This window comes from Mustela nivalis, assembly GCF_964662115.1.
Source record: "Mustela nivalis genome assembly, chromosome: 6".
Classification (NCBI taxonomy): Eukaryota; Metazoa; Chordata; class Mammalia; order Carnivora; family Mustelidae; genus Mustela; species Mustela nivalis.
Window position 1 is genome coordinate 138,085,209 of NC_139025.1, and position 19,849 is coordinate 138,105,057.

At 35.8% G+C, this 19,849-nt stretch overlaps 1 pseudogene across 1 annotated transcript in view; it reads left to right on the plus strand.

The window, feature by feature from the left end:
- Positions 1 to 19,849, plus strand: part of LOC309867647 (myocyte-specific enhancer factor 2A-like) — a 1,299,761-nt pseudogene that overhangs the window by 718,013 nt on the left and 561,899 nt on the right. The window contains exons 3-5 of the transcript in view: positions 4,894 to 5,025; positions 7,422 to 7,641; positions 8,333 to 8,392. The product of the transcript in view is annotated as a myocyte-specific enhancer factor 2A-like (transcript). The remainder of the gene's footprint in view (positions 1 to 4,893; positions 5,026 to 7,421; positions 7,642 to 8,332; positions 8,393 to 19,849) is intronic.

The following is a 19,849-nucleotide window of genomic DNA, read 5'->3' on the forward strand; positions in this document are numbered from 1 at the left end:
GAATTTAAAAATGCAAGAAAACAGGTCAGTATCCACAAGGTGATAATCAGTGACATCCCACAGGAAACAATTTCTATGAACAGGAGTTATTTGCAGTTATTATTCATTTTCTGCAAGTTAATTAACATCCATCCCTACAGAGTTGTAATATAGCTTTGTCAAAGAACAAAGGTAGATAAACCTGAATGAAAGTTCTAGCCAGGATGTAATTTTCATTGTTTTTTCCATAAATTGATGGAAATGTTTTAAATTTCAGAGCCTTCCTATTGGTAGGGCCTTTAATCAATAGAAGTTTTTAAGTTCCTCTTCATTTAGTTAAAACTCATTTAATTAATACAAAAAAAAAAAAAAAACGACCCACCTCTTTTAAGTTTAATTTGGGCATTTCCAGCTCATAAACTGTGGATGTGATACAGGGATCCCTTGTCCCTTGGAAGTTTTGTTTTTTGTTTTTTGTTTTTTTGTTTTAAGATTTTATTTGTTTATTTGAGAGAGCACAAGCAGGGGAAGCCTCAGGTAGAGCGAGAGGGGGAGAAGCAGGCTTTCTGCTGAACAAGGAGCCCAATGCAGGGCTTGACCCAGGACACTGGGATCATGACTTGAGCCGAAGGCAGACGCTTAACCAACTGAGCCACCCAGGTGCCCCTCCCTTGGAAATTCATATATGTAAAACACCACCCAGTCTTCTAGCAGCTCAAATTTCACCTTAGAACTCACTTGCTTCAGATGGAGAGGAACCCTGCCTCAGAAGATTGTGGGTTTGTTGTTGTAGACTGTTGTACTCTTAATACTGTGATAGGAATAGCATTTAATTTATGAATTACCACAAGAATTAAGGATTACTCTTTTATTTCTTGAAGAAGAATACTGAAAGGTTACCAGCCTTCTCTGATCATCTCTCCTTAATTTTTGATACTATAATAAATTAACACAAATCACTAATCAGTTAACCAAATATTTTCAAAAAATTTAGCAGCACATTAGTTTTTTCTTTTAAAAACCAATGCTTAGTACATACTAAATCCTAACAAGAATTACTGGGAAGCTCCCTTGAGTTTACATTTACTGTGAAACATAAGTCAAGGGTAGTTTTATACTACTGTTAAACAGTACTCTTCAAAAGTAAAATCATGACTCTCAAATCTAAAATGAACATGAATCAAAGACTTTAACTCGTGGGCACCTGAGTGCTCAGTCTGTTAAGCATCCAGCTCTTGGTTTGGGTTCACGTCGAGATCGTGGGGGTCCTGCGATCACCCTGCATTGGCCTCTGCATTCAGTGCAGAGACCACTTGAGAATTCTGTCCCTCTGCTCCTCTTTCCCACTCACACACACTCTTTAAAAAAAAAAAAGATTTTAACTCATTAGTGACTGAGGAAACTGGAAAAAATTACAAGTGGTTAATAGATAAATCCTAAGATTAGACAAATACACAAGCCCATCAAGAAGGCAAAATAAATTTTCTTCATAGGTGCAAAAAAATAAAAGACCTGACCTCTTCCACAGTAGTCACAGAAGTCAATTGAACCACCATCAGACAGAATTTATTTGCATGTCTACAAACATTAATTTCCATTATTACCAGTTTCAACAAATTAACTTCTATCTCTACAGAGTTGTTAAATAGCTCAAAGGCACAAACCCCATAGAATCGGATGACATGGAAGGATGTGCCCTAAACAATACATAGTTTTCCATAAAGACACTTAGGAGGGGTTTTTTTTTTTTTTTGATCCATTTAAAAAGCTTTCAGAATCTGTCCTTAGATAACTAATACTTAAGGTAAATATTAGCTAAGGACGTTGATTATTTAAAATCTGCATTTTATAATGTATGTTCAAGTATGCAGAAAGTACCTGACCGAATTGGCCCAAAATATAAGAAGAAGTGCCATTAAAATCATAATATTGTTTACATCTATTGTGAGGAGTAGAAATGTTTGTTTTTTAAAGGTGTTTAGCTAACCCTCCAAAAATAAAATTTCTTTTATAGAAACGCACTGATGAAAATTATATGGGCATTCATTTTAGGATTTTATTTAAGTAATCTTTGCAGTTGGAATCATTAGACATGTTTAGAACACTGGTACAAAAGAACACTTAACAGGTTGTATCAAGTTAGTTTAAATTAATAACTTAATTATTTAAGAAAAGCAACTTCAGTCAACTTACATGATACATACCCGTGAAACTTGAAATTATTTTGGCACAATTGAACTTTCCCCATGAGTTTGCCATAATGTCACTGAAAACTGTCAGTTGATGTACAATAGCAAAGTACTTTTTATGAAGTACTATTTACTTCAGAATGGACCATAATAATCATCTGTAATAGCCAGAGACTGTGCACCGTGCTAGTACTCTTAAGGAATACACAACAACAGATTCCTCAAAATGGTAGCCTTTCACACTGTTTTCTTCGTTAACCAAGTGTTTTTATTGTGGCTGACCTGAAGCACGTGAAATAATTGAAGCTAGCCTGTTTCTTATATGCCTCACCTAAGCTTGTTAATAGATGACAGCATTCCATGTGTTAGTACCTGTGACACAGGAGAGACTTTTACTATTAAGCTATGTGGTAATGATAAAGAAGACAGGAAAAGTCTTTTTATGGTAGTTGGGTCCTCACAACAACTCTTTGTGTTCTGGTGATAAGAAGACGCAAGTTGGGTATCCAGTAGAGGTACATGAGCTTGTTATCTCCAGAGCTGATAGAGCCTCTTGAATTCCCTCACAATGACAGGAACCCCATCTGAAGTGAAGGCTTGCAGAGCTGGAGATACCAGAACACTATTCTTTATGAGTGCAAGTAGGGTTAACCCTGTTGTTGTAGAATAAAACTTCTGTGTAATTACTTTAAAAGGCCATATTATTTTTCTTCAGTAATTTGAAAGGACTTCAAAGAGGCACATAGTTGGTGGTCACCCTAGTCTTAAGATGCATGAATATGATGGGAAAATATCTGGAGATTTCAGGCTAGAATAAGTCAACAAGTTCATGATGAAATCTGTGTAGGCACTTACTATATTTTTGTTTCTAGGGCTGTGTAGGTTATAAGAGTTCATTGTGTTCCAATATTCTGAATGTTAACGTCTTCATTGCTGATAGCAACTTGCAGAGCTTTGGCAAGCAGAACTTGCTACAGTGAGCAGGGGAGAATACATGTCTCCATCCCTTAGTTCTAAATAACTGGACCTTTTATGTATAAGTACACATAAAAGTTCATGTGATTAGTTATATCCATAGAACGTAGAGCCATGGGGCCAGTGTTAGGGAAGTACAGGTAGTGTTTGCTCTATGCTTATGTTTAGTGATTGTGTTACGGTGGGGGTTTCAGAGACTATATGTGGGATTCCTAGTGCATTCTAAGTAATTGAAGAAGTTAACGTATCAGCACTTAGGATTTTTTATGATTCTGTAAGCATGAAAAAAATCAAATTGACTAAAGGATTTTAAAATAATTTGACTTCAGGGAAACTAAGAAAATAATTTTCTATCTTAACCTGTTGTGTGTTTACATTCTTTCAGTGCTTATAAAATAAGCATTCATAATTGTAAATTATATTTTAAAGGATATCAAGATTACTATGAATTAATTAAGTGCATCTTAAATCTAATTTAAATAATCATTAAAGAATAAATTAGCAAACATAGTACTAATTTATTGATCAAACTTTGTTTCCCAATTAAATAAACTTCATTAGTTTACTTGGAAAATTTTAACTTCCCAAAACTTCACAGTGGTTGATTAGAAAATCAGCCAGCCTCAAAGCTATTTAAAATGTTGAACTCTGTAATTCTACTTTAAAAAAACACCCATTGGGGTTTTTAAAAATTTAGACATTCTGGAAATAAATTAGTATTCCACAGATTGTCAAGCCCTTGGTTGTAAAGCTACTCTTTTAAATATTGAACAAGTCATTTCATGGTGATTTTAGTGAAAAAAATTAAAAATCAGAAAACAAATGGTTCATTATATTTTTACCTCAAAATAAGAAGGAAAAGTGAACATATTGTCTAGGAGATACTTTCATAACACAAAGTTTTCCAGAAAGTCAGTTCAGTGGATTAGGTCAACCCCTGAAGGAGCTCTGTAGGAAGAGGTAGCCAAGGGGGTGAAAGATACATGCTGTTTAACATATTATTACAAACTTTAAAAGTAAGTAGAAGGGGGAAAATTTCATTAGTGGGGTGTTTTTTTGTTTTGTTTTATAGAACTTCAAAATAAATTTGTTGCAATCTTACACCAATAGATGTTCAGTGTCACTAATAAAGTCACTAATAATATTTATACTCTACATAGAAAAGAGTCATAGCTGTCATATGTAAATAAGTATTTGAGTTTTTTGCCTTTAAGTTTTGTAGGAAAATGATAGTATTTAAGAACAAATTAGGAATGAGGTTACTGAGATAGGATGCTAATTGTTTCTGGTGGCTAGGATAAACTCAGGTGGAAAGCAGTTTCAGTAGATGAAGTTGCTGAAATGTTCATTTTGTAAAGGCACTATGATAGCTTCTCAGAGCATCATTTTGATACATTTCTGTGTCAGTTTGCACACTCATTGGCCCTATCAGATGTGTTGATCAGGCTGTAATCAGATTCAGATTGTAAATGTCAGAGCCGTGAGTAATTTAGTATTCTCTAGGAAGTTTGGGAAGAAAGAATCCAAATAAATTAACATTCCTTTTTTTCTTAATGTGCACTGGGAGCATTAATTTTGCTTATACCTAAGGTTTACCTTATTTGGAGGATTAGAGTACATTTGTGATCATTTAAAAACCATTTCAGTGGCTCTTGTAATAATTCATTCAGTCTGTGCTCTCTTAATAAATTTTACAAAACTCATGGCAAGTTAGTATCATTTGTGTGTGAATTTTCCAATTGTATTTCAGACTTTAAGAAAGAAAGGCCTGAATGGTTGTGAGAGTCCTGATGCTGACGATTACTTTGAGCACAGTCCACTCTCGGAGGACAGATTCAGCAAACTAAATGAAGATAGTGATTTTATTTTCAAACGAGGCCCTGAAAGTACTTTTACTTTACCTCTACTTTTTATTTGTTGATCCTTTTTCTTAACTTCATTATATAGGCTCTGAACAAGAAGGAACACAGGGTGCGACAGCCCAGACCCTGATACTTCCTATGTGCTAACTCCACATACAGAAGAAAAATATAAAAAAATTAATGAAGAATTTGATAATATGATGCGGAATCATAAAATCGCAGTGAGTACTAAAGTATGGTTTCTGCTTTTATCTTGTGCATGAAGATATTGGCTACGCATCCTGTTTATTTTCGCAGTGGGTGATGATACCAATAAGTAGAAGGGGAAGAAATTTCGTTAGGGTTTTTTTGTTGTTGTTTGTTTTACAGAACTTCAAAATAAATTTGTTGGAGTCTTATAATAATACATGTTCAGTGTCTTAAACAAGGAAGTGAAGAGAAAGCATCCTAATCTAAGTTCTACTTACTGTCTCCTATACCTTTGGACAGGGCGCATAAATCCCTCTCAGATGCCAATTTTCTCATCAGTAAAGTGAATGAGCTGGCTTACGTAATTTTTAAGGTCCCTTCTAGCTCTTAAATTTCCATGATCGTAAATATAAAGGGTTCATATAAGATTTCCCTTTCCCTCTCATGACTTAAAAAATATTACATGTACATTAATAGATCTTGAGACTATAGAATATAAAGTGATTAGATTTATTACAAAATTTGATGTTTCAGGATTATTTTTAATTATTTTGTATAGTTGATGTAATAGTAGTAACTTACTCTTTGGTTCTTTGTAAATGTCCAAAAACTATTTGGCAAAATACCTCCAAACTTTTCTTTTCTTTTATTGTAGGTATTGAGGAAGAGAGGCTTGGCTTGATACTAATTTAAGGAAGCAATGTTTTTAAACTGGTTGCAAATCAAATACTTGGTTTAAAATTTTCCTATGCTCATACATCTAACCATCATGAAAACCAGTAGTTTTTTGAGTTATCCTTCTTTGATAGTTCTTCAAAGAGTTCTTACGGGGAGCTCATTGGCAAGAGCTGCTTAAAACAGCTATTTTGGATCTGATTTTCTAAAGCTGCATCTGTAGTGTAGGCTTCAGGGAACAAATTGGTTCTGATTCTGATATTTATCTTATTGTCAGAGCTAATTCTCTTAAAAACTATGCCTTGAAGTATACATCATGGATTATCTCTTCAAAGGAGTCCTTTACTATAAGAAGCTCATGAAAAATAGATTTAAGGAAGTATTTTTGTGCTAATACAGTTATTATTCTTTAAAAACATAAAATAAAATCCCTTCTGACCTCACATGGATGCTGGTGACTTTGTAGTAAATGTTAAACTGCAAAATATTGTGTAAATAAAATTGCTTTACCTTTGAAAAAAAATTTTTTTGTCATGTAGCCATTGTTTTATGTCAGTTAATGAATGATAATTTTCTTTCTGAAATAATCTATTGAATAGAGAACATAAATTATATTCTTCCAACTTTGAATTAGCAGTGTTGCCACACTTTGCAATCACTTTTAAAATATGGGGAGAAGAAAGCTTTCTTCTTTCTCTATAATGGAGATTTTATAAAGAGAATTGTTATATTCATGGTTAACAAGTATATTATATATGGTCTACGAAGGAAATACAAGAAGAAATGACAAATACTGTTTTAAGGGGGTGTGGAATACTTAGGAGGGAAGTAAGATAGCATTTATAATTATAACTTAATCTTCATACAATTTAAAGATAGGTTTTCAGCGGTTAATTTTATTGTTTAGATGGTTTCTTTGCATTTCATCACACTCAGATTGCATGTGTTGTATATATGACTTGAATTATTTTTTTAAGTTTTGTCCATTAAGAATGTCAGTCAGTTAAACCAGGGCTGATTTATAATGTCCCACATTTGGTGTATTAAATTTATAATTTGTGTACATATTTTCTCCTTTTGTTAAATTTGTAATCTCTCAATAGAAATGTAATGTTACTAAACTGGTTTAGATTATTAAAGTGCACATTTTATGCTTACTTGGTAACAATATATTTTGTAATGTCTAAATCTGACAACACTACTTTAATATCAGGTTCTGACATCTAATTTTCATTTCTAGGACTGTTTTAAATATATATATATATATATATATATATATATATATATATACACACACACACACTTTATAGTAGTGTATATGTATTCATATATAAAATGGAAATTGAAAAGTTTATGTCAGACATACTCATGTTCAAATGTAATTCTGAAGAAAGCAACTTAAATCTACCAGTTGATTAGTAAGAAACTATCCCTGTCCTCAACTTTTAATAACTGTGGAGTTACCTTATCCAAATTAAAATTCGTAAGTTATTTATTTAATATAGATGAAAATGAAACTAACAGTTTTCTCTTCCTTGTTCTTTATTTACAGCCTGGTTTGCCACCTCAAAACTTCTCAATGTCTGTCACAGTCCCTGAGACCAGCCCTAATGCTTTGTCCTACACTAACCCAGGGAGTTCACTTGTGTCGCCAACTTTGGCCACCAGCTAAACATTAGCAGATTCAAACATGCTGTCTCCACCTCAAGCCACGCTGCACAGAAATGTATCCCCTGGAGTCCCTCAGAGACCGCCGAGTACCGGCAGTACAGGTGTGTAGTGGTCTCTCTTCTGCTGGTTCTTTAAGAAAAAGAATTGCTGACATAAGCAGTTTCTTATTTCGCTACCTTTAATTTTCTATGATGTGCGAGAGTCACTGCCACATAATTGATTCCATTTTAAGGAATATTTTTGAGGATTTACTGCGGCGCTGTGGCATCCTCTTGGGTACAGTGGACCCATATACAGAATCTGCCATCTATAACTTTCCTTTTCACGGGAAACCATACTTTGACAGGCAGAAAATTTAATTAGGGTATCATGAGCAAAGACTTAAAGTTCGAGTGTGAGTCACTCATGTCAAAAATAAGAGAGTAGATGTACCTGACTGGAGTTAGAGTTCATGAATTCAGCAAAAATCAGCATTTATGACTTTATTCTTTGTAATACAGTGTTTCCTCTTCTTTAAGTCCCAAATTTAATAGTACTGTTAGCACTGACCCCATTCTTAGGAATTTGTACTTTTTGATATTGATACAGGAAAGCATTTGTATCCAGAGCTTGATAGGTGAGCTTTTATATGTATATTTAACTATATCATATTACACAGTTATGCCAGATTCAGTCTAGGGCTAGTTTTTATTTTTGCTTTTTAGGAAAGGAGTGCAGTTTACTTCATTCAGATAAGGAAAACCAATTCATGTTCATTCTCTGCCCTCTCTGTTCTCTCTCCAAAATTTTTAGGTGGGATGTTGAGCACTTCAGACCTCACAGTGCCAAATGGAGCTGGAAGCAGTCCAGTGGGTGCGTGAATTACTCCTGTTTGTCTTTCTAGGCATCTGCCCTATATGAGATAAAGGGAATATTGTCCCTCAAATGAGGCCTTATACCAGATAAGGGAAAAATGGGTATATGACTAGAGCAGACATGTCCCTTCATAGACTTAATTTTCTTCTGAGGGGTGTTTTTACTAATACCTAACATTTTTAAATAACATCCCTGCTCTGTTCTTTATACCTTGGCCTTGAGTGCTTCCTCAAGTGCTTTCAGATACTGTGCTTTGCTAAAGATGCAATTGCCTTCATACAGTTTTTACATCAAGCTAGTTTCTTAAGGAGAAGATTTCTGTATCATCTATTCTTGCCAAAAGTTAGATCATTAGCAGATGATACATTTTATAATAGCATGAAATGTTTTTGGAGAGGTTGCAATAACAAAGAAATGGTGGGCCTGCTTCTAGAGCTACAAAGATTATTAAGAAGTTTGTCTTCAAAGCATTGTTTTGGTGGCTACGTGTAGAACATCCACATTTTGTCACAGTTGTAGCCAAATTGGGTTAGTTTTTTTTTGTTTTTTACTTTAGGATCCCAAAGATGACTAGCAAGTTTAAACACATGTTTAAATATGTCTGCCCAACCTCCGAGTGCCGGCAAAGATACACTATGAACTGAACATTACAGAAACATGGCATATATGTCAAAGAGTTGTAAGAATAACTGTATTCCTTTGGATTATCATCACATTAAGTGGTCTTGGTCTCTTAATCTGTGATAAACATAGTTGTCATCATTGTATCATCATTGTATCTGGAAAAAAAAATTTCCTCCCTGATTTAGATATTGTGTGTTCCTGGAGACTTCTGAACACAGACACTTCTAAGAAAAATTTACACTTGTATGTATTCAGCCCATTCATTCTATTAAAATGTAAGGAGCTTCTGCCTCAAGAGATTTGCAGAGATAATTGAATAACTTAATTTAAGGTGATGAGAAAGAAACGTATTGCTGAGACAAGTTATAAAACATAGTGGTAGGTTAAATGCCTAATTCTGCCACATATTAATTGTGCTTTGGATGGAATATTATAGAAGACCAATGTAGGATCTTTTTTAACATAATTGTGGAAAATTCATAACAGTATTAATAGTTATACATTAGGCTGCTTTACTTATATGTGTATTTCCAAATATTTATGGTTTATTTAAACTTCATTTGAGTTATTTGCATGCCCATATACATACTCTTTTTGTGTTAAACCTTCCCATATGCTTGTACTCCCCCAGTACTGCCCATCTTACTTTGCCTTCTACTTCCTAGATTAGCTAAGGCTAGACTCGAGAATTTCTATTTCATTTAATGTTAATTGTAAGTACCTCTTGGTTTATTTCCGAAATAGTTCCCCCCTCCCCCATGGAGTTTAACTCTTCGAAGATTTCTAATGTGTTTTCCCCTTGACTTTCCTTCTTTTTTTTTCTTCATCCTTCTGGCATATTGTAAACACGGTTCTAACTCCTGTCAAACAAGTGTTTCAATTCCCATTTTTTTTTGTACTTTTTACACTTTCTAAAAGCTTTTATCAATATTTTTTCTTATCTGCCATGCAACTGTAAATCTAAACTCTGTCTCTGCTGCTTGGTTTTTCTGTGCTCCCTTTCGTAATTTGAAACTCAGACTTTGTCATCATCAAAATACATTTTCTTTTGTTGTTGTTGTTGTTTTCATTCATTTTTCTTTTTTTATAAGCCTCCTCTCCCTGTCGTGACCTTTATGTTTAGAGGACTACATAATCCTACTCCTGGGATCATGGCACATCGTCATTACTTCATACAAAGCATCTCAGTCTGCTGTGTATTAATCCCTTTTATACCTCTGTTCCATTCCCATGCCCTTCCTCCCCCCATCTTAGGTAACTAATGTGTTTAGTGTTAATAGTGTTAATAATCATGATTAGGGAACATGTATTTCTATTAAAACTTAAAATTCAAGTAAGTATTAAAATATTGTAAGTGCTTAGTGAGAAACTTAAAGATTTTATTTATTTGAGAGAGAGAGCGTTGCATGAATGGGGGGCTGGGGGAGAGAGAGGAGACAGAAGGAGAGAAACAAGGAGCCTCCTTGCTGACCTGCTGACTGGGGAGCTGGACATGGGGCTCAGTCCCAGAACCGCATCACAACCTGACCCACAGGCAGACATTTAACCAACTGAGCCCCCCAGGCACCCCTTTAGTGAGTTATTTAAAAGTCTGTTTACATTATTACGTATAAACAGAGATAAATCCTGCTTCTTAGGGTACACCTCAGCATCTCATAATGCATCAAGATTGTATGTCCTGATACTCGTACATGCCAATTTTACCTAGACTGCGTGTAACTCTACTTACTCCACTTGTGTGGCTTGTATTCTAAATGTCATATATATATATATATATATATATATATATATATATATATATATGCTTTTTAACAGAATTAGATCTGAGTAGACTTTTTATGTCAACTAAGATACCAACTGGAAGCATGTATTTATGTGAAATACTTAGAGCATACATGGGTTTAAAGTGTTTTTACTATAAATTGTCCCTAAAATAAATGATCTGCCATGGGTATTTTTAAAATGTTATTTTTGTGAGGAAGAGCCAGATAATATGTTTTAGCTCATTTTCAACAATGATGCCATTTTGGTTTAGTAGTTTGGAAAAAGTAGTTTAAACTCATTATTATACCAGATATACTCTTTATGAATAAAAAGATTAAACAGTTAAGATTCCCAGGGAAGTTTAGAGGGAAAAATATTTAAAAGTAAAGAATGATTTCTAATCTATTTTTCCAGATATGTTTCTTGGAACTTTATGAGAAGAAGGATTTATCAATGTTTGGTAAACCTTGTGTTAAATAAAACTAAGCTGATGAACACAGATGCGAAAATACTCAACAAAATACAAGCCAATAGGATTCAACAGTACATTAAAAGCATTATTCACCACGACCAAGTGGGATTTATTCCAGGGCTACAAGGTTGGTTCAACATCCGCAAATCAGCCAATGTGATACAACACATCAATAAAAGAAAGAACAAGAACCATATGATACTCTCAATAGATGCTGAAAAAGCATTTGACAAAGTACAGCATCCCTTCCTGATCAAAACTCTTCAAAGTGTAGGGATAGAGGGCACATACCTCAATATCATCAAAGCCATCTTTGAAAAACCCACCGCAAATATCATTCTCAATGGAGAAAAACTGAAAGCTTTTCCGCTAAGGTCAGGAACACGGCAGGGATGTCCATTATCACCACTGCTATTCAACATAGTACTAGAGGTCCTAGCCTCAGAAATCAGAGAACAAAAGGAAGTTAAAGGCATCCAAATCGGCAAAGAAGAATTCAAATTATCACTCTTCGCAGATGATATGATACTATATGTGGAAAACCCAAAAGACTCCACTCCAAAACTGCTAGAACTTGTACAGGAATTCAGTAAAGTGTCAGGATATAAAATCAATGCACAGAAATCAGTTGCATTTCTCTACACCAACAGCAAGACAGAAGAAAGAGAAATTAAGGAGTCAATCCCATTTACAATTGCACCCAAAACCATAAGATACCTAGGAATAAACCTAACCAAAGAGACACAGAATCTATACTCAGAAAACTATAAAGTACTCATGAAAGAAACTGAGGAAGACACAAAGAAATGGAAAAATGTTCCATGCTCCTGGATTGGAAGAATAAATATTGTGAAAATCTCTATGCTACCTAAAGCAATCTACACATTTAATGCAATTCCTATCAAAGTACCATCCATCTTTTTCAAAGAAATGGAACAAATAATGCTAAAATTTATATGGAACCAGAAAAGACCTCAAATAGCCAAAGGGATATTGAAAAAGAAAGCCAAAGTTGGTGGCATCACAATTCCAGACTTCAAGCTCTATTACAAAGCTGTCATCATCAAGACAGCATGGTACTGGCACAAAAACAGACACATAGATCAATGTAACAGAATAGAGAGCCCAGAAATAGACCCTCAACTCTATGGTCAACTAATCTTCGATAAAGCAGGAAAGAATGTCCAATGGAAAAAAGACAGCCTCTTCAATAAATGATGCTGGGAAAATTGGACAGCCACGTGCAGAAAAATGAAATTGGACCATTTCCTTACACCACACACAAAAATAGACTCAAAATGGATGAAGGACCTCAATGTGCAAAAGGAATCCATCAAAATCCTTGAGGAGAACACAGGCAGCAACCTCTTCGACCTCTGCCGCAGCAACATCTTCCTTGGAACAACGCAAAAGGCAAGGGAAGCAAGGGAAAAATGAACTATTGGGATTTCATCAAGATCAAAAGCTTTTGCACAGCAAAGGAAACAGTTAACAAAATCACTGACAGAATGGGAGAAGATATTTGCAAACGACATATCAGATAAAGGACTAGTGTCCAAAATCTATAAAGAACTTAGCAAACTCAACACCCAGAGAACAAATAATCCAATCAAGAAATGGGCAGAGGACATGAGCAGACATTTCTGCAAAGAAGACATCCAGATGGCCAACAGACACATGAAAAAGTGCTCCATATCACTCGGCATCAGGGAAATACAAATCAAAACCACAATGAGATATCACCTCACACCAGTCAGAATGGCTAAAATCAACAAGTCAGGAAATGACAGATGCTGGAGAGGATGCGGAGAAAGGGGAACCCTCCTACACTGTTGGTGGGAATGCAAGCTGGTGCAGCCACTCTGAAAACAGCATGGAGGTTCCTCAAAATGTTGAAAATAGACCTGCCCTATGACCCAGCAATTGCACTATTGGGTATTTACCCTAAAGATACAAACGTAATGATCCAAAGGGGCACGTGCACCCAAATGTTTATAGCAGCAATGTCCACAATAGCCAAACTATGGAAAGAACCTAGATGTCCATCAACAGATGAATGGATCAAGAAGATGTGGTATATATACACAATGGAATACTATGCAGCCATCAAAAGAAATGAAATCTTGCCATTTGCGACAACATGGATGGAACTAGAGCGTATCATGTTCAGCGAAATAAGTCAAGCAGAGAAAGACAACTATCATATGATCTCCCTGATATGAGGAAGTGGTGATGCAACATGGGGGCTTAAGTGGGTACGAGAACAATCAATGAAACAAGATGGGATTGGGAGGGAGACAAACCATAAGTGAGTCTTAATCTCACAAAATAAACTGAGGGTTGCTGGGGGGAGGGGGTTTGGTAGAAGGGGGTGGGATTATGGACATTGGGAAGGGTATGTGCTTGGGTGAGTGCTGTGAAGTGTGTAAACCTGGTGATTCACAGACCTGTACCCCTGGGGATAAAAATATATGTTTATAAAAAATAAAAAATTAATAAAAAAAAAAGTAGATTGGACTCTCAAGAGAAAAATAAAAATTATAAAAAAATAAAAAATAAAAAATAAAAAAAATAAAACTAAGTAATTTTCTTCACTGTAGGACTTACTGGAGCCTTTAAAATGCTAATTTGTGAGTCATTAAACTTAGTATGTAACATATGGTTACACAAAGTGATTTCATAATAGAAACCTTCATTTTTTCCTCATGAAAAAGCATCTTTCATAATTAGTATCATAAAACATTTTGGGAAATCTTCTTTCTGGTCTTAAGATGATATATAGAAAAGAGCTTTTGGATAATGAAACCTTCCATAAATGAAATTAAAATTGAGGTTTAAAAAAAGACAAGACAATTAAGCTTGTGCTGTGATAATAGTAGACCTGATTATTGGGACCAACCCTTCCACTGAAGACACCTACAAATGCTAGGCAAAATATTTTTTAAATCTGCTTGAAAGCACTTGAGAACCTACAAAATAATGAAGAATTCCTGGCTCAAGATCCAGGGAATGTTGGAGACAGATCCTCAAAGAGGGTGAGCCTGGCATTAATGACTGCTTTTCCGCAGGTGGTAGTTGCCACTTCCACAGTGGAGCAGGATGCCTCAGAGACCTAGGGGGACACAGAAGTCAAAGTTCAGGGCCCTTAAAAATTGGGAGGGTCCAGTGTGCTCCTGTCACTTTGTCCCTAAAATAAATGATCTGTCATGGGTATTTTAACACTTTGTGTTAAGCCCCCAAAAGGCAAGACCATAGAAGTAGAGTGAATCAGAGATTAACAGGCCCTTCTAGTAGCTACATCTAACATCTGCGCCATCTGCTTTCTGTACACTAGAGTGTTGTTATCTACATTTAAAGTACAGAGTAAACGTTCTTTACACTGTGTTCCTTTTTTCTCTTTTTTAAGATTTTGCTTGTTTATTTGTCAGAGCATGAGCGGGGAGGAAAGACAGGGCAGAGGGAGAATCAGAGTCCTTGCTGAGCAGGGAGCCCAGTGTGGGACTCAGTCCCGGGACCCTTGGATCATGACCTGAGCTGAAGGCAGATGCTTAACTTGACTGGCCACCCAGGTGCCCCATATGTTCTTCTATACTTAAAAAAAAAAAAAAAAAGTTCTTTGTGTACATAAAACTGAAAATTGACCACATGCTGGGCCACAAAAAAAGTACCAACAAATTTTGGAGAATTTAATCACATAGAGGTAAGCTCTCTGGTGACAGAGTATTTCAGCCAGCAACCATTTTTTATGTATAATAAATCAATTTTTTATACATAATCTGTATAATAACTTTAATTTTTCAGTCTAGGCTTAAAGACTTGCCATGAACCACTTCCATATAGTTTCAATTAACCTTTAAACTGGAACATTTTTACTGATACTGTAATTTTCAAATGTATAATGTTTTTATAGATGAGCCTCTGTTCTCCTCGTTCTTATTTTAATTTTTGTTGAGTCTCCTGCTTCCCAAAATACAGGATGTTTCAGGCCCATGTAATAAGGCAAGCAGAAGCATCTTTGAGGTTTTTAAGCATGAGACAAACTTAGAATAGGGAAAGACATGTTAAATAGGAAATCAGAGGAAGCATAACTGTAAAAGAAGGATTGATTTGGTTGTGTAAAATTAAGAATCTTTATTGATCAAAATCACCATGAAGAGAACAAAAAGGCAAGACAGTGAGAAAATGTAGATTGTATACATACAGCACACAGAGGTCTTTTTTATCAAGAATACATACAAGTCATCATGAAAAATATCTGATTTTTGAAAATGTGCATGAGAACATTTTACAAAAGAAGTTACCAGGTATCCAGTAAGCCTGTGACAAGATACTCAGTCTCAGTAACCAAGGCAATGCAAAATTAAAATCACAGAAAGCATCATACACCAGCCAGAATGGCCAAAGCAGAATAGGCTGATAATACCAGGTGTTGATAACTCTCATTGTGAGAGTTCCAAACTCTCATTCCCTGAGGATTACAGTGCAAATTGATGCAGCTGTTTTGACATTGTCTCCTAAAGTAGTAGATATATGGGTTCTACAACTCACCATTTTTATTCATCCTTATATACTGTAGAGAAATGCATATGTGTACCATGAGCATCAGGAAATAAAGGAATGCGCATGGCATTGCCTGTTACAGGCAACATCTAGAAATAATCCAAATTTCTGCCAACAGTAGAACAAATAAATAAGTGATAGTATGTCTATGTGAAGGAGTTCTATACTGGAATGAAAAGAAAGAAACTATAGCAGTAATTAGCATGGTGGCTGAATTTCATCAGACTATGATGTATGAAAGACAATGGATGCAAATACAAAATTATTCTATTCTATCTAAATAAATCTGGAAAAATAGCCAAGCAATATTATGTGCTAAGATTGCGTGTAGATAGATGATAAAACTGTAAAGAAAAACAAGTCACTGTAATAGTCATAATACTGGTTATTTTGGGTAGGTGGGACAACAGGAATGTTCGGGGGGCCCAATTATAGAGCCTTTTCAGGGTTTTGGCAGTATTCTTTTTCCTGATGTAATGGATACGTGGAGATTTTAAATTTATGCTAAAGCCTTGATTGTTAAGTTTTTATTTTATGTACCATTTTGTATTATGTGGTATGTTAATATGAGTTTTAAAATAGATACATTTGATTTTTAAAAGGAATTCTAAACCAAAGTGTGGAGGTACTTTTAAAATGCTAAGAGAGGGGCGCCTGGGTGGTTCAGTGGGTTAAAGCCTCTGCCTTCAGCTCAAGTCATGATCCCAGGGTCCTGGGAGCCCTGCATATGGCTCTCTGCTCAGTGGGAGACCTGCCTCCCCCTTTCTCTCTGCCTGCCTCTCTGCCTACTTGTGATCTCTGTTTGTCAAATAAATAAATAAAATATTAAAAATCAATCAATCAAATGATAAGAGAATGTAGTGTATATTGTATAGGTGTTATACTATCCTGAAATCTAGAGAGAAAACATTACACAGTCATACTCTCAGAAAGACTTAACAGTCTTTGGGCAAAGACTCCGTTCATTGGGCACTATTGTCTGCATGTGGCAGCAGGATGTACAGTCCCATCTTGAGATCAGGAAGCACGACTGTGTCAAGGGGACAGACCAGCAAAAGCCTAGGATGGCAGAGCAGAAAGCTGGAAAGCTCTGGATCCTCCACAGTGAGCTGCAAAAGCCACTGAGCTTGCAACCACTTTTCTCCAGTTGTCTTAAGGGAGATAAAAAGATTTTCTCATTCCATAGAGAAGTAAAATAAAATACAAGCAAGAGGAAGGGGAATATTTAATAAGTAGGTGGGTTTTTTAATGTACCTAAATGTACAATTCAAAAAAGAAACCCAACTAGTATTTGAAAAATGGGAAGGATGTATCAGGAGATTTAAATAAAAATGACAAAAGAAAACCACAAACTCACTAATTGCCAACTATTACCACTTTGTGTTGTGATCTGGAGAACCAGTGCAGGTGTGAGGAAACTGATGATGGCATTGTAAGTTAGTAATGAGCTTTCTGAAAAGATTTTGCAAAGATGTTCCAGTAGTCATAAAAATGTTCATGCCTCTGAGCCCACAAATCCCATTCCTGGGAATCTCTCCTAAAGAAATGAACTAGAACTTGCAAAGATTCACTGCAACTTTATTTATAGTATGAATAATAGGAAGAAACCAATGTATTCAACAGTATGAAAGTTATGTAAATGAAAATTTTCATCTGAACTTCTTTTTAGTTGTAATTTAAAACATGCATGTGGAAAATAAAAAGGAGGGGAAATCTAAACTGATTATCATAGTTATGTTGGGATGGTGGATATAGGAATTTTCTCTCTCCTTTTCTAGTTTCTAAACTTTCTATATTGATATGGTTGGTACCTCCACAGTCATAACATTTTATTATAGTAAATTAAAGCATTCATTTGTTTTTCCTTGAAACATAATTTGTTTTCAGTCTTTTATTGTTCAAGTAAAACCTACCAGTTTTGTACATGCTGTAAATTGTATACATTTTCCAGAGTGGCATTCTGACTTGGCATACGAGGTACATTTCTCTACTGAAAGTTGACCTACTCTGACGTAGGTGAAGTCCAAGTTCTTTTGGAGGCTTTTTCTTCACAAACCCCACTGGGTGCTCACAAAAGAGATTGGGAACATCCTGAAGATGTCTCCCCTATGATGTACGGCTGAGAAAAGGGACGAGCAGCCCCTGTAATAGGGACAAAATGTGCTGCCTGGACCCTTCTCCCCTTTCTGTCCTATGGACCAGAAGTGTTCATCTGTGAGGGGATGAACGACAGAAAGTGTCACCCTCCAGGCCCTTTGGCGACCTCCCATTGTATCTTGAGAAATGGAAAAGGAAAAACATTTGAAGCCAGGGCGGAGGTGCAGGAACAATGTGAATGCCAAGAGCATGGCAGATGCCCAAAAGGCCCCAGCCCGGGGCGCAGCACCAAGAGGGGAAGGCTGCAGACTGAGAATGGATCACACACTGGAGAAAAACCGACTCCCGGCAAACCAGCCTCACTTCCTGCTGCAGGGATTCGGGGCCCATGGTGGCGGCACCGAGGGTGATGACTGCACCCATGAGCTCCAACTCAGCCCAATTCCTAACTAAATGAACTCCAACCAAGCGCTAAAGACCTATTGGTCTGTAGGTCAGTGAAGTTAACCCAAACTGCAAAACAAAGAGCAGAACAAATCTTCCAAGAGCTGTGGACTTCTATCAGGTGGTTTAACATATTTGTCATTGGAATTCCAAAAAGAGGGGAGAGAGAACAGAGCAGAAGAAATATTTGAAGAAACAGTAACACCAAGTAGGACAAATACACACACATTTCAGGTTGCTAAAAGCAAAGGACAACAAGGAGAAAATCTTAAAGGCAGCCAGAGGAAAGAGAAGGAAAAAGAAAATATATACCAAACTTCTCTTCAGAACCTATGCAAGCTATAAAACCGTGGAGTAACCTGCGGTGCTGGAATTCAAAACAAGAAACCCTCAACCTGGAATTCTGTATCCAGCAAAGTTGTCTTTCAGAAATGAAAGAGAAATAAAAACTTTCTCAAACAAAAAAATCTGGGGAATTTATTGCTGGGAGATCTGTTCTGCAAAAAATGCTGAAGGAAGTCCTTCTGCAAAGGGACTGTGATGCCAGCGAAAACTTGGATCTACACAGAGAAATATAGAACACAGAGAAATATAGAACAATGGAAATGAAATAAATGAAGATAAAATAAAACACAATTTATTTTCCCCTACATTTTATAAACCTTTTATTTTAGATTACAAAGATAGTACAGAAAGTTCTCCTAATGCTTCGTACCAGTTTCTCCGATTATTAACATCTTGCATTAGTATGCTTATTTGCCATCTGTAATATTTTCTTTTGTGAGGTATCTGCTAAGGTCTTTGGCTCATTTTTATTTATTTATTTATTTATTTATTTATTTATTTATTTATTATTTTTTCTAAGATTTTTTATTTTTTATAAAAATATATTTTTATCCCCAGGGGTACAGGTCTGTGAATCACCAGGTTTACACACTTCACAGCACTCACCAAAGCACATACCCTCCCCAATGTCCATAACCCCACCCCCTTCTTCCAAACCCCCTCCCCCCAGCAACCCTCAGTTTGTTTTGTGAGATTAAGAGTCACTTATGGTTTGTCTCCCTCCCAATCCCATCTTGTTTCATTGATTCTTCTAATACCCACTTAAGCCCCCATGTTGCATCACCACTTCCTCATATCAGGGAGATCATATGATAGTTGTATTTCTCTGCTTGACTTATTTCACTAAGCATGATATGCTCCAGTTCCATCCATGTTGTCGCAAATGGCAAGATTTCATTTCTTTTGATGGCTGCATAGTATTCCATTGTGTATATATACCACATCTTTTTGATACATTCATCTGTTGATGGACATCTAGGTTCTTTCCATAGTTTGGCTATTGTGGACATTGCTGCTATAAACATTTAGGTGCATGTGCCCCTTTGGATCACTACGTTTGTATCTGTAGGGTAAATACCCAATAGTGCAATTGCTGGGTCATAGGGCAGTTCTATTTTCAACATTTTGAGGAACCTCCATGCTGTTTT